The sequence below is a fragment of the Salvelinus fontinalis genome, chromosome 28 (assembly GCF_029448725.1).
Source record: "Salvelinus fontinalis isolate EN_2023a chromosome 28, ASM2944872v1, whole genome shotgun sequence".
In the NCBI taxonomy this organism is placed as follows: Eukaryota; Metazoa; Chordata; class Actinopteri; order Salmoniformes; family Salmonidae; genus Salvelinus; species Salvelinus fontinalis.
In genome coordinates, this window is record NC_074692.1 from 504,843 (window position 1) to 525,647 (window position 20,805).

Genomic DNA, 20,805 nt, shown 5'->3' on the forward strand with positions numbered 1-20,805 from the left:
GTGACATCTCAGGGCGGCAACCTGTCACCGGCAGCTGGCAATGTGCAGTCATGCTGCCAAAGTAACGACATCAGGAAGCAGACAACACCAATCAGAACACTCCATCTCCAAGTGCACTGACCAACCAGAACACTCGAGCATACTGACCAATCAAAACACTTCAACTCTGAGTGCTGACCCATTCAGCAGACAAAAGGGCAAAATAAATGAGATACAAATGATGAAAGTCAGAAACATGAGACATTTCAATCTAATTAGAGTCATTTTACTCCAGCAGGCCATGTGCACTGCATGATGCCGTCACTGATGTTAAGACCTCACCTCACATACGTCCATTTGTTACTGCATAGGTCTAGGCGAGCACAATTACATTGTATGTCGTAGTCACTAAGACTATGAGAAAGTGTGATGCATTGGCCAATTGGTTCAACACTACTGGCAAGACATGTGGAAGTTTTACTCCTGAACTAGGTAGAACTTTGGATTTCCCCAAACACTTCAATGAATCACCAGTGTCTCCATGAAAAACGACAGCAGTAAAAAAGCAACAGGAGGCCAAATATAATTACTAAACGTGTCCTTCATATTTACACTGTCTTAATTAGCTGTAGAAGAGAGAGGGAAACAGGCAATCAGAGGTTTGTTGTATTTCCATCAGAAGGAAGTGGGCATGGAGTGAGGGAAGGTGTTTCACTTTTCTATGTTCCCCGTTTCCTAATAGATCCAGCCGCTCCCCTGCACTGAGAGGGAAAGAGGGATTTGCGCTGGCGCCGCGTTTTTTTGGTCCAATTAATAGATTCCTAGTGTGTTGCGTATTTTGCATGACAAAGGAGGGTAATATTCGACTGCCATTCATAATGAAAATGCACTTTGCAAATTAAAAAGTGCCAAAACCCCAATTTTTTCCCCCTACCTTTTTAGGAAATAAACAGTCCTTAACCAATTAAAGTGCATTGTAATAATGATGTGATTTATTGCAGGTTGTTTAAGATTTCTAAACTGGGCTAACCCATATTAAGGTCACAATCCATCATGTCTTGCATGGGGAGCCGTAGAAAAATGGCTGTTGTATTAGCTGCTATTGATGATAGTATGAAAAAAGTATTAGCACATGTCAACAAAACTGCTTACAACATAACATTAGCATGCATGAGGTGCGCCGCCTATTCATTACGTTGGCAGCTCCACACACACACACACACACACACACACACACACACACACACACACACACACACACACACACACACACACACACACACACACACACACACACACACACGGTTACAGCCTTATAAAACATTGTGTCGGCCCAGAGTGAACATACACTGTTTGGTTTTGTGATAGAGTGGCGACACACATACCACTGACTGCTCCGCTTGCAGTGCAAACAGACGCGGCGAGTCCACACTGCCGGACTGAAATAAACCCAGTATTCAGGAGCAGGCGTTCATGTTTGCTCCAATCACACTTATCAATTAGCTAGCCATCCCTTTGTCACACACAACGCATTCGTTTGGAGGCCGAGAGAGGGGGACGAAGACAGAGAAAGAGAGGGATGGAAGTGCGGGAGGTAAATGGAGATCTTGCGGCGTGGAGGAGTACAGGGAGCTGACGCTGAAAAAAAGGGATGGAGAAAGAGGGAGGGATGGACGGAAAGAGAGAGATAAAGATAGAGAGAGAGAGAGAGAGAGAGAGAGAGAGAGAGAGAGAGAGAGAGAGAGAGAGAGAGAGAGAGAGAGAGAGAGAGAGAGAGAGAGAGAGAGAGAGAGAGAGAGAGAGAGAGAGAGAGAGAGAGAGAGAGAGAGAGAGAGAGAGAGAGAGAGAGAGAGAGAGAGAGAGAGAAAGAGGTAAACACTAGGACGCAGGCAGTAGTGGGGGTGTAGGCTATAGCCGAGAGAGATGCAGGGCGGTGACATTTGCCTTCACAAATAGGCTCTCTGGCTTTCGCCGAGCCAGGCACCCCCTCTGTGAGCCAAGAATGCACTTAGCTCAACGAGAGTAAATGAATCGCCTTATTTTGACTTCTACCATTACACTTCACCCTGATAGCAATGTCGGGCAAAGTGGCCCTTTGTTCAAGCACCAGGATTCCTGCATGTTTAAACATCTCTGGCCCCTGTTTTAATTACACTGTTTAGAATAGGGGAGGAGATCATCCTGACTAGAGCCCATACACTCTCTGATGATGACAAAGGCCATGTATTCATCCTGCCTGCCTGCTTCCCTTCATGCCACTGGCCCATCCACTGGGCATATGCCGACAGCCACATCTACAGGCTAATATTATATATCAGATTAGTGGGGACAGCATGGCACTCATTAGCGGTGCCAACCCAGGAACTGACTTTATCTCTGCCATGCTCTGGGCTGTGGAAGATTCAGGGGGATATTTGAGGTGAAAAATACTGCAATGGTCTTGTGTCTGGAAAAAGTTGCATTTTGTATGGAATCATATGCCATTGTTAAAGGTCTTTACCGAATGGCATATTAAACATAGCGCGTATCACTGATCTGAGAATGGAGGCCTTCGTCTTCCCCATTACCAGGCTCAAGCACCCTTCTCCGATCCTTATCCATATTGTTTCCCCGAGCATTGAAGGGGAGTTTATATGTCTATCATCCTTAAGCCATTTAAACGTATGGCAATGCGGCACCCGTAAACATCCGTGCGTTTAGCAGACCGACACACAATTCAATGGAGCTGATTGTGTCGCCAAGGCAACGTAATCCCGTTGTTGCCTCCATACACACCAGGTGCGTATTGCATCAAGGTCCCGTTTCTTCAGGCCTCCATATTACACACATTACGGCTCCCTCAGAGAGTATCAACCGAAACTCCTCACAGCCAGAATCCTATTCCACCCTGTCTGTCTGTCCGCCCCTGTGTCTCACCTCCACTAGCACTCTGTCCTAACAGCATGCTCATGACGGATATACAGACATGGTAGTATACGCATGCACACACGCACGTGTGGAAACACACGCACAAAAGCACATTTCAAACAACCCGGACACAGCAGAGTGTGATTGAACAAACTGACTAGGGTTTACATGGATGGATGGAATTGTGCCAGAAGTAGCTACCAGTACATGGATCTATTGAGTAGTGTCTCTGATCACTGTGCTCCCCGGGAATTTGCTGATATACTCTCCCTCTCTCTCTCTCTCTCTCTCTCTCTCATTATTCACATGCATTTAACTCTCAAACAGCCCCTCATTAACTCTGGCACACTGGGCCATACGTTGAGCCAAATTACAGAGCTTTGACAGACACAAACCAGCAGGGGAGAGAGGCAAACTATCATGATAAAAGCCTCAGCTCACTCCATAAATAATGACAGCCATATAGCCATATACAGCAATCAGTGTGTGTGTGTGTGTGTGTGTGTTTGAAGTGGGGAGGTGGGGGGAGGTCGCGGTCCGAGACAATTTGTGGTGATCACCCTTACCACACACGACAGCTTGAGAGAGACCTCCATCCGTCAAACTGCTATCCTCAAATCAAGTATTTCATGTTTATTTGTAATCTAACTATTTAGCTATAGAAACGTGATACTATCAATGCAAGCTGTAATATGACTCCCAATTTAGAACACAGGAACCTTAGTAATGTATCTAGTTTGCTAGTTAGCTAGCTACAGTAGTTACAACAAGTAGATTTGTTGCCAGCTACCAGGAGCAGATAGCTTTATCACTAGCTAGCATGTCATTCCGGGACAAGGAGCATTGTAGCTATCAGTTTATTCCAAGGAATAATTTAAGACTACAAAAATCTATACACTCTTAGAAAAAAGGGTTCCAAAAGTGTTATTCGGTTATCCCCATAGGAGAACCCTTTTTGGTTCCAGGTGAAACCCTTTTTGGTTTCACCATTTAGTTTTTTTTGGGTAGAACCATTTTGGATTCTTCTGTGGAAAGGGTTCTACATGGAACCCAAAATGGTTCTACATGGAACCAAAAGGGATGTACCTGGAACCAACAAAAGTTCTTCAACGGGTTCTCCTATGGGGGACAGCCCAAGAGCCCTTTTAGGTTCTAGACACTAGACAGAGTGTAGGACAAGTAGTGTAAATGTAATACAGTCTTCAAGGCAGGACCCACTCATCTCATTCACACTGACACATTAGAAATGCCACGTTATCCCTGTCAATAGTCGAAGTCGGATTATATCGTAGCACTGGATGTTCAGGATTGTTCATTTTCTAGCTCACAAACTACATTCCTTTGCTGTCATGATTTATTTGATTCATTCTCGTCTCTCACGTTTGTCTCACGTGATCTATTCAGCTCTCCTGTGTCCCGCTCCCAGAGATGAACCAAGTGCTATTCACCAAGCATGGGCTTTCACATGTGAGGAGAACCATCCTACTGCAGTTTGAACTAGCCCTACTGTCATCATTTAGATATTGGGACCGCATATGCATTTGCCTGTTGTGTTATCTTTCGTGGGTTTTTGTCTCACACAGTCTAGTGCATTTTAGAGTTAAAGAACACCAACTACAGAAATACACGTGCTTGTTTGAGCATCTCCAAGACTTCATTCAATGTAGAATCAGTGTAACAGGTGACAAACAGATTATTCTACTATCGTAGAATTCTATTGTCCCCTTTAGGAGCCCAGGCTTTTGCCATAGATGGTAGAGTTCACATCTCTGGACCAGACAAGCTTTAGATGGAACTCTGCTAAGGCACTTGTCGCTCTCTACATCGGCTACATTGGTGACTAAGGTGGGATCCTTTCGACATGCCTACGAGGCCTGGGCACACAAATTATCCTGGAGACAAGAGGGACTACTGAAGAAGGAGTTGATGACAGTTCTACAGTCTCCATCAGAGGCCCAGGCTTTTGGCATAGACGGTAAAGCTCTCATTTCCCGGATTGCAACATTGTGAGATTGTGCTCGCCACGGCACTTGACATACATTGATTGGCAGGTTACACTAGATTTAGATACTTCAAATACTGCCTGAGGCGACTTTGCTATTTGTCTCCGTACTCAATAAATAGTGAAACGCTATTTGCGACGGTGTTCTTTGTTCGTGTGTATACGCATGAAATGTACATTATGGGAAACATGTCTCACACTCAGTCATAGTAAGCAGAATATTTAATGTATTGGCAAGATTTTGGCAAAATCAACTTTTAGGTTAGTAGGAGAGTTAATCACTTCAAACCACCTAAATGTTCACTGAACATTTAGTATTCAAAAGTCAAGAATTCGTTTCCCAACTGCTTGTTTTGTAGTCCTGCAGAGTCTGTATCACTCTCCATACCTTATAGTCCAATGCATCCAACATGATGCATACCCACCATTGTATTGGGCCGCTGCTATTTGAGAACTCATCCGTTTTAGAAATCAAACTCTGGTTATCTTATTGTAGGGCACATTGTACAACTGTTTTTACAGAAGATTGTATTGGAAGGTACACTATATGAGTAGGCTATGCCATATGTATTGGTTATTACTGCATTGTCGGAACTAGAAGCACAAGCATTTCACTACACTCGCATTAACATCTGCTAACCATGTGTATGTGACAAATAAAATTTGATTTGAAATGTATTGGCTAATATACATACGCAGCTGTCATTCCTAAACCTCTGTTCTAGCATACATGAAACACACTCACATATTCCTACAGTATCTACACGCTTTATTTGGGTTATAATGCAAAGTATATGATTGAATGTTTCTTTAAGCCTGCAGCTAGTTACTTGAAATGAGACATATAATCATGCCAAAACACGATTCAACAATTTAATTCACTGACAGAGAGGTAGTTAATGAAGCACACATTTACAGCTACAGTAGCTGGCTAGGCTAGTCTGTAACATTGGCTAGCTTTCAATATATTGGCAAAATGGTCAACAAAGTTACCTCTTCATAGAGAACACTTCAAGACAATTCGTATTGCATGCTGCATATTTCATGTGCACTAAAAAACAGCTTTTATCTTATTTCAGTCTGGGAGCTAGCTATATCTATTCCTCTTCATCTGACAACAGGTCACACTTTCACACATTGGCTGCCTTTATCACGAAGGGTATGTAGATCCTCAAAACGTTCTACAGCTGCACCATCGAGAGCATCCTGACCGGTTGCATCACCGCCTGGTATGGAAACTGCTCAGCATCTGAACGTAAGGTGCTACAGAGGGTATTGCGTATGGCCCAGTACATCACTGGGGCCAAGCTTCCTGCCATCCAGGACCTATATACTAGGCGGTGTCAGAGGAAAGCCCAAAAAATTGTCCCGAGACTCCAGTCACCCAAGTCATAGACTGTTTTCTCTTCTACCGCACGGCAAGCGGTTCCGGAGAGCCAAGTCTAGGACCAAAAGGCTCCTTAACAGCTTCTACCCACAAGCCATAAGACTGCTGAACAATTAATCAAAATGGCTACCGGACTATTTACATTGACACCACCCCCCCTACATTTGTTTTGTACACTGCTGCTACTCACTGTTTATTATCTATGCATAGTACAAATTAGCTCAACTAATCTGTACCCCCACACACTGACTCGGTATCGGTACCACCTGTATATAGCCTCGTTACTGTTAAGTTATTGTGTTACTTTTTATTATTTTTTACTTTAGTTTATTTGGTAAATATTTTCTTCACTCTTCTTGAACTGCACTGTTGGTTAAGGGCTTGTAAGTAAGCATTTCACGGTAAGGTTTACACTTGTTGTATTCGGCGCATGTGACAAACAAACTTTGATTTGATTTGTACCGGAGTTCTGATTGGTTCAAGTTTAGTAGTTTGGCAAATTTGAAATATACTTTTCATGAGAAAATGTGCAAGAATTGAAGGCGTCAACAAATTGTATAGCCACCATAAGAATGTTTTACTGTCATATACATCAAATCTGCTCCTCCCTTGACTCGATCGACGTCACGTTGTAAGGATTCGGCCCACCACCTATATCAAATCCAATCAAATGTAACAGTTGCAAATGTTACAAGTCGAAACGTTTAAGTACACTTAGGTTGGAGTCATTAAAACTAGTTTTTCAACCACACAAGTCGGATAGGACATCTACTTCGTGAATGACACAAGTCATTTTTCAAACAATTGTTTCCAGACAGATTATTTCACTTTTAATTTACTGTATCACAATTCCAGTGGGTCAGAAGTTCACATACACTAAGTTGGCTGTGCTTTTAAACAGCTTGGAAAATTCCAGAAAATTATGTCATGGCTTTAGAAGCTTCTGATAGGTTATTTGACTTCATTTTATTTAATTGAAGGTGTACCTGTGGATGTATTTCAAGGGCTACGTTCAAACTCAGTGCCTCTTTGCTTGACATCATGGGAAAATGTAAAGAAATCAGCCAAGACCTCAGAAAACAAATGTAAGACCTCCACAAGTCTGGTTCATCCTTGGGAGCAATTTCCAAACGCCTGAAGGCACCACGTCCATCTGTACAAAAAATAGTACGCAAGTATAAACACCATAGGACCATGCAGCCATCATACCACTCAGGAAGGAGACGAGTTCTGTCTCCTAGAAATGAACGTATTTTGGTGCGAAAAGTGCAAATCAATCCCGGAACAAAAGCAAAGGACCTTGTGAAGATGCTGGAGGAAACAGGCACAAAAGTATCTATATCCACAGTAAAATGAGTCCTATATCGACATAACCTGAAAGGTTCTTCAGCAAGGAAGAAGCCACTGCTCCAAAACTGCCATAAAAAAGACAGACTACGGTTTGCAACTGCACATGGGGACAAAGATTGTACTTTTTGGAGAAATATCATCTGGTCTGATGAAACAAAAATTGAACTGTTTGGCCAAAATGACCATCATTATGTTTAGAGGAAAAAGGGGGTGCTTGCAAGCCAAAGAACACCATCCCAACCGTGAAGCACGGGGGTGGCAGCATCATGTTGTGGGGATGATTTGCTGCAGGCGGGACCGGTGCACTTCATAATTTCAAAGTTGTGGGAAAATGGCTTAAGGACAACAAAGCCAAGGTATTGGAGTGGCCATCACAAAGCCCTGACCTCAATCCTATAGAAGATTTGTTGTTAGAACTGAAAAAGCGTGTGCGAGCAAGGAGGCCTACTGAGTCAGCTACACCAGCTCTGTCAGGAGGAATGGGCCAAAACTCATTGTGGAAGGCTACCCAAAATGTTTGACCCAAGTTAAACAATTTAAATGCAATGCTGCCAAATACTAATTGAGTGTATGTAAGCTTCTGACCCACTGGGAATGTGATGAAAGAAATAAAAGCTGAAATAAATAATTATCTCTACTATTATTCTGACATTTCACATTCTTAAAATAAAGTGGTGATCATAACTCACCTAAGACCGGGAATTTTTACTAGGATTAAATGTCAGGAATTGTGGAAAAACTGAGTTTAAATGTATTTCGCTAAGGTGTATGTAAACTTCCGACTTCAACTGTATTTGTCACATGCTTTGTAGACTAACAGTGAAATTCTTACTTACCCAACAATGCAGACAGAAAAAAAGAGAAATTTTAGAAAAATAATAACACGAGGAATAAATACAAAACGAGTAATAATAAAAGGGGTACAAAGTAATTGAGGTAGATATGTACATATAAGGAGGGATAAAGTGACTAGGCAACAGGATAGATTATAAACAGGAGCAGCAGTGTATGTGATGAGTAAAAATAGTTAGTCCTGAAAAGGGTCAATGCAGATAATTAAATCATTAACCAATAGCTAACCGGACTAACTATTTCGCTGTATTATGGCTTGGGGGTAGAAGCTGTTCAGGGTCCTGTTGGTTCCAGACTTGGTATCGGTACCACTTGCCGTGCGGTACCAATGCCTATGTTAGGATAGTGGTTAAGGTTAGGGTTGAGGTTAGGGGTTAAGGTTAGGGTTGAGGTTAGGAGTTAGGTTAAAGAGTTAAGGTTAGGGGAAGGGTTATCTAACAATGCTAAGTAGTTGCAAAGTAGCTGAGTAGCTAAAATACTAAAGTTGTCCATGATGATACTGGAACACTCAACCTTGCTAGACGTTCGCATGATACACTTTTGCCTTAGGTAACCTACTGTCTGATGTAACCATACCAAACGTAACGTATCATACATATCATTTGAGTGTCCCGGATTTCCATTTATTTTGTTGAGTCTAGTCTAGTGATGCATGCTAGTGTAAAGTAACATACTGAATCACACTAAATGGAGTGGCATGAATTTTTGTCAAATATAATATGTTTTGTTCTGAGATCAGGCTGCTCTTACCCCAGGCTATGGACTGTCAGTCATGTTGTGGGATTCAAAAGAGAAATAGATTTAGGAAAGGATTTAAGAAATAAGCAAAGGAGTCATTCATCATTTCATTTACCCCCCCCAACAAAAAAAATTGCAGCGTCTGTACCATTAATTAACAAATAGAATATGAGTTAATCTGCAATGGTTTTTCATTCTATATGCCAGGATAAATGATGTAAAGAACAAATAATTAGAAGACAGAAAATGATAGTATTGTGTTGTCATCAACTCTAGTAACAGTGGCAGCACATTGTTTTAGGAGAGGTGATAAAATCTTCATTCCTGCGAACAAAATGCTTATATTTCACCGGAGTGGTTGGAACTTGATAAACTCTGCTGTTACAGCTGATCCTAATTACATTGATCAGTGTTGAATAGTGGAGAAGTGCAATAATGGGCTTGGCAATAGCTAAATCAGCCCCTAAACACTCGCTGCCTACTCCAAGATGTAATTATTTATTATTCTCACAATCAAACAAATTGGAATGGCTCGACCGCATATACACACAGTCACACAGACACAGTGAGGTGTACTCACGTCTACTGTACATGCAAATACACGCACCCACATGTACACACGCACACACACACACACACGTACACACACGTACACACACACACGTACACACACACACACACACACACACACACACACACACACACACACACACACACACACACACACACACACACACACACACACACACACACACACACACACTAATAACACATAATGAAGTGGCTGTTCCAGTGGATGTCATTAGGTGAATGCACCAATTTGTAAGTCGCTCTGGATAAGAGCGTCTGCTAAATGACTTAAATGTAAATGTAAATGTAATGATAATATATTTTGTGAAACAAGAGAAAAACTACTTTTCTGAAGACTGCATATTTGCCAATCATTTGGTTTAAGGTGTATAGGAAAACAGCATTACTTGAGCATGAGATAATAAACATTTTGATACTAGGGAAAATTGCTCTTCACAAGCTGTAACACTAGGAGCAGCGTTAAATTCTTAACGTACAGTAAATGTCTCGATATGCCAGACAACGTGCTGCAGTATATGCATCTGGGTAAACCAGGAGCATCAACACTTTGGGAGAAATCTTTATGCTTTCCTCGCAAAATAGGAATTGTTATACCCAAAGGAAGTCCAACATAAATCATAACAGACAAATGGCTCAGTCATTGATTCTATCTACTCTCAGCCATTTCAATGCATACATATCAGGAAGAAAGGAAAATAAACATTCTATTATATAAGTAAAGCAATATATGCAATACTAACAAGGAAAATACTTTCACATACATTGCACAGTCTGTAAAAGCAATCACAATGTCCATTCATTTCAAATCAGTCACTATTGAACAAGCAGTTAACAGTTACCTAAAAATAGATCTCACTATAATGTGAATGGCCTTATTAGGCAACACAATTAAGACCCATTCAACACAGTGCATCAGAGGCAACCTACTTCTAAGGGTTTAGGGTACAGGATTTGAAACCATACGCTCTGTCTATGACAGCTACATCACATTACACTCTTAGGAAAAAAAAGGTGCTAGCTAGAACCTAAAAGGGTGCTTCGGCTGTCCCCATTGGAGAACCCTTTGAAGAACCCTTATTAGTTCCAAGTAGAACCCTTTTGGCTCCAAGTAAAACCCGTTTGGATTCCATGTAGAACCCTTTCCACAGAGGGTTCTACGTGGAACCCAAAAAGGGTTCTACATGAAAACAAAAATGGTTATCCTATGGGGACAGATGTAGAACCCCTTTTGGAACAGTGGCAAACCAGAAGTGTACACTGTAGGGGAGAGTTGGGACTGAGGTGTGTATGCATGTGTGAATGCTGCATGTGTGTGTGTATGTGTGTGTGTGCGTGTGTGCGTGTGCATGCGTGCGTGTGTGTGTGTGTGCGTGTGTGCCGTTGCAGATGGCTGTAGGCAGGGCTGCAAGTGATCTCATTCCAATCAGCAGACCACTTCACACACAAACTACCTGGACACTGTTTAGAGGAAAGAATACTGCAGACACATCCCCCCCCCCCCCCCCCCCCCCCCCCCCCCCACACACACACACACACACACACACACACACACACACACACACAGATAAAAGCACAGGTACGGACACACGCACACACACACGTTTGTAACATCTCCATTCGACACAAACAGTGAGTATATAGAAAAGAATAGACTCGGTTAACTCGGTATCCCCCCCCTCCCCCTCCCTTCCTCCAGTGGTGGAAAAAGTACCCAATTGTCATACTTGAGTAAAAGTAAAGATACCTTACTAGAAAATGACTCAAGTAAAAGTGAAACTCACCCAGTAAAATATTACTTGAGTAAAAGTCTAAAAGTATTTGGTTTTAAATATACTTAAGTATAAAAAGTCAAATGTAATTGCTAAAATATACTTAAGTATCAAAGTAAAAGTAAAAGTATAAATCATTTCAAATTCCTTATTTAAGCAAACAAGGCGGCACACTGTTTAAAAATGTACGGATAGCCAGGGGCACACTCCAACGCTCAGACATCATTTACAAAACAAAGCATTTGTGTTTAGTGTGTCCACCAGATCAGAGGCAGTAGGGATGAGCAGGAATGTTCTCTTGATAAGTACGTGAATTTAACAATTTTCCTGTCCTGCTAAGCATTCAACATGTAACGAGTACTTTTGGGTATCAGGGAAAACATATGGAGTAAAAAGTACATTACTTTCTTTAGGAATGTAGTGAAGTCAGAGTTAAAAGTTGTCAAAAATATGAATAGTAAAGTAAAGTACAGATACCCCCCAAAACTACTGAAAGAGTACTTGAAAGTATTTTACTTCACACCACTCCCTCCCTCCCCTGGGTAAAGGTGTCCTCTAGGGGCTTATCTTAGTGTAGACTGCCATCTTGTTGTCAATGCTGCAATGACAGATTCCCTTGCGGTTCCTACAAAATATCATTTTTTATGACTGGGATATGATGTCTCCTTACAGTACCGAGTCCTTTAATTTAAATCTGGACCTCGAAGCCAGTTCCACTGCTATTTTTCATTCCTCCCCTCTAATCAGGGACTGATTTAGACCTGAGACAATTTATTATCAGGTAGAACAGAAAACCGGCAGAAGTCCGGACCTCGTAGGGTAAGAGTTGAATACCCTTTAATAAAGTATATTTTTGGATGAGATGAGAGATATGGAAGAGATTTGCTGTGATCACTTGAACTGTGCTGTGTGATCTAAAGGTGGGAGAGAACAGATGATCATGTGAAAAGCCCAGGCCGGGATCCAAACAAATGCAAAAAACAGACTTCTGCTGCGATTGACTTGCAAAAATGATTTCTGCTTAAGTCGACATTCACAGCATTAACAGCCAAAGTGGTCTCCGAGAACGTCTGGGAAATAGCATTTAAAAGGCTATTGCATTGGTTTAAAGGAAGGCCAGAGTATTTTGATGTTCAATAATACAAATGAATATATTGCCCGGTACATATATTGTAGCCTGTGACTCAAAAGCATAATACACAAAAGCAGAGAAAGTTCAGTTGACCGCCGAGGCTTGTCTTAGCTATTAATCACAAACATCATGAACAAAATGAAATGTTCTCACAGAGAAAGTCTAACGTTAGAGAGAGCTCCAGTTCTCTGACAAACAGTTCAACCATGACATTAACTCATTAAATACCATAACTCTATATCACGCAATCCGATAAGTGTTTTTAATTTAAGTCTCTCGCCCCCTTTGTTAATGCATCCATGACCATGGCATCCCCCAAGGCATTAGCCTAGCTTAATGCTAATAGCCATGGAACAGTATTCATATCCGCCACGCTGTCCCAAATAGCACCCTATTCGCTACGTTGTGCACTACTTTGGATTAGAGTTCTATGGGCCCTGGTGCAAAGTAGTGGACTACGTAGGGCACATTTTGGGAAACAGGCTTTGTGTGTAAAAGCAAGATGGTGGTATAGCCTCCCGATCCCAAATAAAGTGCACAAAACAGAGGCAGGAAGTGTGTAGGGTATGACAATCACGCGTTCCTAAACGTTAGAGAAACGACCACGCAGGAAAGGAGATCCCAGTACAGCTTAACAGGCTGATGGGGTTAATTAAAAGAGGGAGATGGAGGGACGGAGGGATGAAGCGGAGGAATGAGGGGGTGATTGTTAACGGGACATCTGGTCCGGGCTTGTTCCTGAAAAGGGGGGGGTAGACACATACACACAAGCACAAACAGGAACCTCTCTACCCCATGGCTGCTCCACACACACACACACACACACACACACACACACATACACACACACACACACACACACACACACACACACACACACACACACACACACACACACACACACACACACACACACACACACACACACACACACACACACACACACACACACACACACACACAGTGGGAGCAGCTGCGGTCCTATGAGGTTATTAGTTGTAGTGACTAGTGACTCTACATGTGTATACAGTGGGTGTTGGCATGCATGGATGCAGAAATTGGAGACGATCTACCCTTAGGGAAGGGATGTGGAACAGCTGAGATGACTGCTAAGACTTCAAATAGGCATTGTGGGTAAGAATACATAGTGTGTGTGTGTGTGTGTGTGTGTGTGTGTGTGTGTGTGTGTGTGTGTGTGTGTGTGTGTGTGTGTGTGTGTGTGTGTGTGTGTGTGTAACAAAGACATTTTAATGGGTAATAGATACAGTAGAATTTAAGTGTACGCAACGAACACACAAACACACACACACACTAGCCCATCCCTCCCTAATCATATAAGGCAGCAGCCCTTGTTAGCCCAGCCTCAGTGCTCCTACAGTTCACGTCATTAAGTCATTTGTCAGTTACAGCACGTCTCTGCCCACTTTTTCTTTTTTAATCCGCCATGTAACCAAGGTGATACAGGCGGGCAGGCGCCCCGGAGCTCAGTTCAAAGTCAGGCACTGGTGCAGAGTGCCCTAAGTGGTCAGGCTATAATACGTTGCTTCTCTCTCATGACATTTCCATAAGAGAGAGAGGATAGAGAGAGAGACAGAGAGACAGAGAGAGAGAGAGAGAGAGGGGGTTAGGAAGAGAGAGAGAGACAGAGAGGGGGGGTGAGGAAGAGAGAGAGAGAGAGAGAGAGAGAGGGGGGTGAGGGTGAGGGAGAGAGAGAGAGAGAGAGAGAGAGGGGAGAGAGAGAGAGAGAGAGAGAGAGAGAGAGAGAGAGAGAGAGAGAGAGAGAGAGAGAGGGGGGGGGTGAGGGAGAGAGAGAGGAATCAGAAGCACTCTGTGTCGTGAAAACGACAGAAGAAAGAGGCATTTCAATCTGTCATTTGAATATACAGAAACGTGTCGTTATGCCGCATAGGAAGGTGAACAAAACACAATAGTTGCTTTGCAGTACTCCTTGCCCACTCGCTGCAAAAAAAAACAACCCGATGTACAGACCGGTTGAGAGCTCTTTGTTGTGAAGCCTGTTATTTCACAGACAGAAAGACAGACCGAAAGACGGACGGACAGACACAGCAGAGAGTGAGACAGAGGGAGATGGAGACGTAGGGAGAGGGGAAAGTAGAGACGCGAGAAGATGTCCTTAACATTCAAAAGGAGATCATTGAGACATCCAAACTTTGACAGTATATACTCGTTCACTGGCAACGAGGAAACAAGGGAGGGGAGAGAGGAAAAGAGACAGCAAGATGCAGGAGAAGAAGGGAGGGAGAGAGAAAGTGAGAGAGAGGGGGGAGGTCTGGCGGGTGGTGACAGGGGTGTATGTGGCTCTGATGTCTGTCTGACCTGATTGCAAATCAGCAGAGAAACCTCACTGGCCCAGAAGCACTTCCTCATGCAGAGAACCCTTACACACAAACAGGCGCTTTCTATCCCCTCTTTAATACGACTGCTTAATAGTAGCCATACATGGAGGCCATAAGAGTCAAGAGACAAAGAGAGAGAAGGAGAGAGAGAAAGAGAGAGAGAGCATGTGTGTTTGCATGCATGATTGTGTGTGTATTCTTCAATGTGTGTGTGTGTGTGTAACTAAGCTAGTGGGGGTGTTGGGTGTGTGTGTTGGGGGTTGCTGTTAGAGGGGGGGGGAGAAGGAGGGGTTGGTGGTGGGTTCCAAGGCGCATTTGCAATTTAAAACACGGTCTGGTATAATGAAAATGTAAAGCAGTGGTTTTATTTTATTCAGTGTGGCAGGTTCAGAATCCCAGCGAAGCTCCACTCAAGCAATCAGTCCATTAATAATTGAATTTGGTTCAGGAACTGTGTGAGGCAAGCCTCGGCAAGCCTCGGCAAGCTTTTCTTCTCTTCTCAGCTGCTGACCCTAATATGGATCAGCCAATTAGACATCTTTATTTAATTGCTGGGCGACCCATCCTCACCACACAACGCTGCTCTGCTCTGCCACAGACTGGCACGGGAGGCTGGCGCAGGGACAAGAGCTGGCACTGGGATAGGGGGCACCCCCTCCCCCTTTTCATGTAGTAAAAAGAGGGGGCCTTGATACTGAGCCCGCTAGGGAACAGGGCCTCACTAAACAAGAGCTGCTTCAATCAAACTCTTAGTCCAGACTGAAAATACTGGGATGGAATGAGGCCAGGGATCTAAGCTTTGCTCACTCATCTATACACAAGCAAGTTCACACTTAACCACACACATACATTGAAACATGGTTGTACAGTATATACACACACCACATACTACACACAAGAATACTGTACCGCGCTCCACGCTTACACACTGACTAATAAGATCAGTCTCTCGCTCTCTCTCTCTCTCTCTCTCTCTCAAGTGAAATAGATCATTTAAAAAAGTGAAATAAACAAATGAACATTAAACACTACACTCACAAAAGTTACAAAGAATAAAGACATTTCAAATGTCATATTATGCTGCATTGTATTTACAATGGTGTTTGTTCATTACTGGTTTCCCTTTTCTATTGTCAACAGGTCATACATCTTGCTGCTGTGATTGCACACTGTGGTATTTCACCCAATAGAAAAGGGAGTTTATCAAAATTGTGGGTCTGTGTAATCTGAGGGAAATATCTGTCTCTAATATGGTCATACATTTGGCAGGAGGTTTGTGGGTGGTGTGCACATAGCCTGTCTTCTCTTGCTCACTGAGTCTGTACATCGTCGAAGATTTCCTTAAGTTTGGGTCAGTCACAGTGGTCAGGTATTCTGCCACTGTGTACTCTCTGTTTAGGGCCAAATAGCATTCTAGTTTGCTCTGTTTTTTTGTAAATTCTTTCCAATATGTCAAGTAATTATCTTTTTGTTTTCTCATGATTTGGTTGGGTATAATTGTGTTGCTGTCCTGGGGCTCTGTGGGGTCTGTTTGTGTTTGTGAACAGAGCCCCAGGACCAGCTTGCTTAGAGGACTCTTCTCCAGGTTCATCTCTCTGTAGGTGATGGCTTTGTTACGGAAGGTTTGGGAATCGCTTCCCTTTAGGTGGTTGTAGAATTTACCGTCTCTTTTCTGGATTTTGATAATTAGTGGTTATCGGCCTGATTCTGCTCTGCATGCATTATTTGGTGTTCTACGTTGAACACAGGATATTTTTGCAGAATTCTGCATGCAGAGTCTCAATTTGGTGTTTGTCCCATTTTGTGAATTCTTGGTTGGTGAGCGGACCCCAGACCTCACAACCATGAAGGGCAATGGGTTCTATAACTTAATTCAATTCAATTCAATTCAAGGGGCTTTATTGGCATGGGAAACATGTGTTAACATTGCCAAAGCAAGTGAGGTAGACGATACACAAAAGTGAAATAAACAATACAAATTAACAGTAAACATTACGCATACAGAAGTTTCAAAACACAAATGTGCATGTGTCTACTCAAACGGTCAGAAACAGACTCCATGAGGGTGGTATGAGGGCCCGACGTCCACAGGAGGGGGTTGTGCTTACAGCCCAACACCGTGCAGGACGTTTGGCATTTGCCAGAGAACACCAAGATTGGCAAATTCGCCACTGGCGCCCTGTGCTCTTCACAGATGAAAGCAGGTTCACACTGAGCACATGAGCACATGTGACAGAGTCTGGAGACGCCGTGGAGAACGTTCTGCTGCCTGCAACATCCTCCAGCATGACCGGTTTGGCGGTGGGTCAGTCATGTGGTGGGGTGGCATTTCTTTGTGGGGCCGCACAGCCCTCCATGTGCTCGCCAGAGGTAGCCTGACTGCCATTAGGTACCGAGATGAGACCCTCAGACCCCTTGTGAGACCATACGCTGACACATGCACATTTGTGGCCTGCTGGAGGTCATTTTGCAGGGCTCTGGCAGTGCACCTCCTTGCACAAAGGCGGAGGTAGCGGTCCTGCTGCTGGGTTGTTGCCCTCCTACGGCCTCCTCCACGTCTCCTGATGTACTGGCCTGTCTCCTGGTAGCGCCTCCATGCTCTGGACACTACGCTGACAGACACAGCAAACCTTTTTGCCACAGCTCGCATTGATGTGCCATCCTGGATGAACTGCACTACCTGAGCCACTTGTGTGGGTTGTAGACTCCGTCTCATGCTACCACTAGAGTGAGAGCACCGTCAGCATTCAAAAGTGACCAAAACATCAGCCAGGAAGCATAGGAACTGAGAAGTGGTCTGTGGTCACCACCTGCAGAATCACTCCTTTTTTGGGGGTGTCTTGCTAATTGCCTATAATTTCCACCTTTTGTCTATTCCATTTGCACAACAGTATGTGAATTTTATTGTCAATCAGTGTTGCTTCCTAAGTGGACAGTTTGATTTCACAGAAGTGTGATTGACTTGGAGTTACATTGTGTTGTTTAAGTGTTCCCTTTCTTTTTTTGAGCAGTGTATATACAGTGTTGTAACAATGTACAAATGGTTAAAGCACACAAGTTAAAATAAGTAAGCATAAATATGGGTTGTATTTACAATGGTGTTTGTTCTTCCCTGGTCGAGCTTTTCTTGTGGCAACAGGTCACAAATCTTGCTGCTGTGATGGCACACTGTGGAATTTCACCCAGTAGATATGGGAGTTTATCAAAATTGGATTTGTTTTCGAATTCTTTGTGGATCTGTGTGATCTGAGGGAAATATGTGTCTCTAATATGGTCATACATTGGGCAGGAGGTTAGGAAGTGCAGCTCGGTTTTCACCTAACTCTCTCTCTCTCTCTATGGGGGTTGAGGGGGATTGATGGGGTTTCGGGGCATTCTCAGCATTTTGTTTCTGTGGGTTTTATTTTCCTCATAACAGTAACATTCCCCTCACATTACCTCATTATTTACCCCCATGTCCCAATGAATCAGTCACTAAGTCACTCATCTCTCACACACACACACACACACACACACACACACACACACACACACACACACACACACACACACACACACACACACACACACACACACACACACACACACACCTGAAAAAAGTGATCTGTGCATCGATGACGTAGTTCCCACAGTGACCGTACGTACATACCCCAACCAGAAGCCATGGATTATAGGCAACAGGTAAAGGGTAGAGCTGCCGCTTTCAAGGAGCGGGACTCTAACCCGGACACTTAAAAGAAATCCCGCTATGCCCTCCGACAAACCATCAAACAGCAAAGTGTCAATACAGGACTTAGATTGAATCGTACTACACCGGCTCCGACGCTCGTCAGGATGTGGCAGGGCTTACAAACTATTACAGACTACAAAGAGAAGCACAGCCGCGAGCTGACCATAGACTACTAGACAAGCTAAATTACTTCTATGCTCGCTTCGAGGCAAGCAACACTGAAGCATGCATGAGAGCATCAGCTGTTCCGGACGACTGTGTGATCATGCTCTGTGTAAGCCGATGTGAGTAAGACCTTTAAACAGGTCAACATTCCCAAGGCCGCAGGGGCAGATGGATTACCAGAACGTGTACTCCGAGCATGCACTGACCAACTGGCAAGTGTCTTCACTGACATTTTCAACATGTCCCTCACTGAGTCTGTAATACCAACATGTTTCAAGCAGACCACCATAGACCCTATGCCCAAGAACTCTAATGTAACCTGCTTAAATGACTACAGACCCTAAGCACTCACTTCTCTAGCCATTAAGTGCTTTGAAATGCTGGTCATGGCTCACATCAACACTATTATCCCAGAAACCCTAGACCCACTCCAATTTGCATACTGCCCCAACAGATCCACAGATGATGCAATCTCTATTGCACACCACACTGCCCTTTCCCAACTGGACAAAAGGAACACCTACGTGAGAATGCTATTCATTGACTACAGCTCAGCGTTCAACACCATAGTGTCATAAAGGGTCATCACTAAGCTAAGGACCCTGGGACTAAACACCTCCCTCTGCAACTGGATCCTGGACTTCCTGATGGGCCGCCCCCAGGTGGTAAGGGTAGGTAACAACACATCTGCCTCGCTGATCCTCAACACGGGGGCCCCTCAGGGGTGTGTGCTCAGTCCCCTCCTGTACTCAATGTTCACCCATGACTGAATGGCCAAGCATGACTCCAACACCATCATTAAGTTTGCCGACGACACAACAGTGGAAGGCCTGATCACCGACAACGATGAGACAGCCTATAGGGAGGAGGTCAGAGATCTGGCCGTGTGGTGCCAGGATAACCACCTCTCCCTCAACGTGATCAAGACAACAGAGATAAATATGGACTACAGGAAAAGGAGGACCGAGCACACCCCCATTCTCATTGACGGGGCTGCAGTGGAGCAGGTTGAGAGCTTCAAGTTCTTTGGTGTCCATATTACTAACAAACTAACATGGTCCAAACACACCAAGACAGTCGTGAAGAGGGCACGACAAAGCATATTCCCCCTCAGGAGACTAAAAAGATATGGCATGAGTCCTCAGATCCTCAAAAAGTTCTACAGCTGCACCATCGAGAGCATCCTGACTGGTTGCATCACTGCCTGGTATGGCAACTGCTTGGCCTCCGACCGCAAGGCACTACAGAGGGTAGTGCGTACGACCCAGTACATCACGGGGGCCAAGCTTCCTGCCATCCAGGACCTCTATACTACGCGGTGTCAGAGGAAGGCCCTAAAATTTGTCAAAGACTCCAGCCACCCTAGTCATAGACCGTGCTCTCTGCTACCGCACGGCAAGCGGTACCGGAGTGCCAAGTCTAGGCCCAAAAGACTCCCTAACAGTTTCTACCCCCAAGCCATAAGACTCCTGCACAGCTAATCAATTGGCTACCCAGACTATTTGCATTGTCCCCACCCCCCGCCTCTACTCTCTCTTTTAAGCTGCTGTTACTCTCTGCTGCTGCTGTTTATTATCTATGCATAGTCACTTTAACTCTACCTACATGTACATATTACCTCAATTACCTCGGCTAACCTGTGCCCCCGCACATTGACTCTGTACCGGTACCCACTGTATATAGCCTCGCTATTGTTATTTAACTGCTGCTCTTTAATTATGTATTATTTATTTTATTTTTATTTTTGTCTTATCTATTTTACCTTACACTTATCTTTTTTTAAACTGCATTGATGTTTAAGTGCTTGTAAGTAAGCATTTCACTGTAAGGTCTAAGGTAAGGTCTG

The 20,805-nt window shown here is 43.7% G+C and overlaps 1 protein-coding gene across 1 annotated transcript in view; it reads right to left on the reverse strand.

Annotated features, from left to right (window-relative positions):
* kiaa0825 (KIAA0825 ortholog) overlaps window positions 1–20,805 on the reverse strand; it is a gene marked incomplete in the record, with an annotated part of 170,173 nt that overhangs the window by 24,985 nt on the left and 124,383 nt on the right.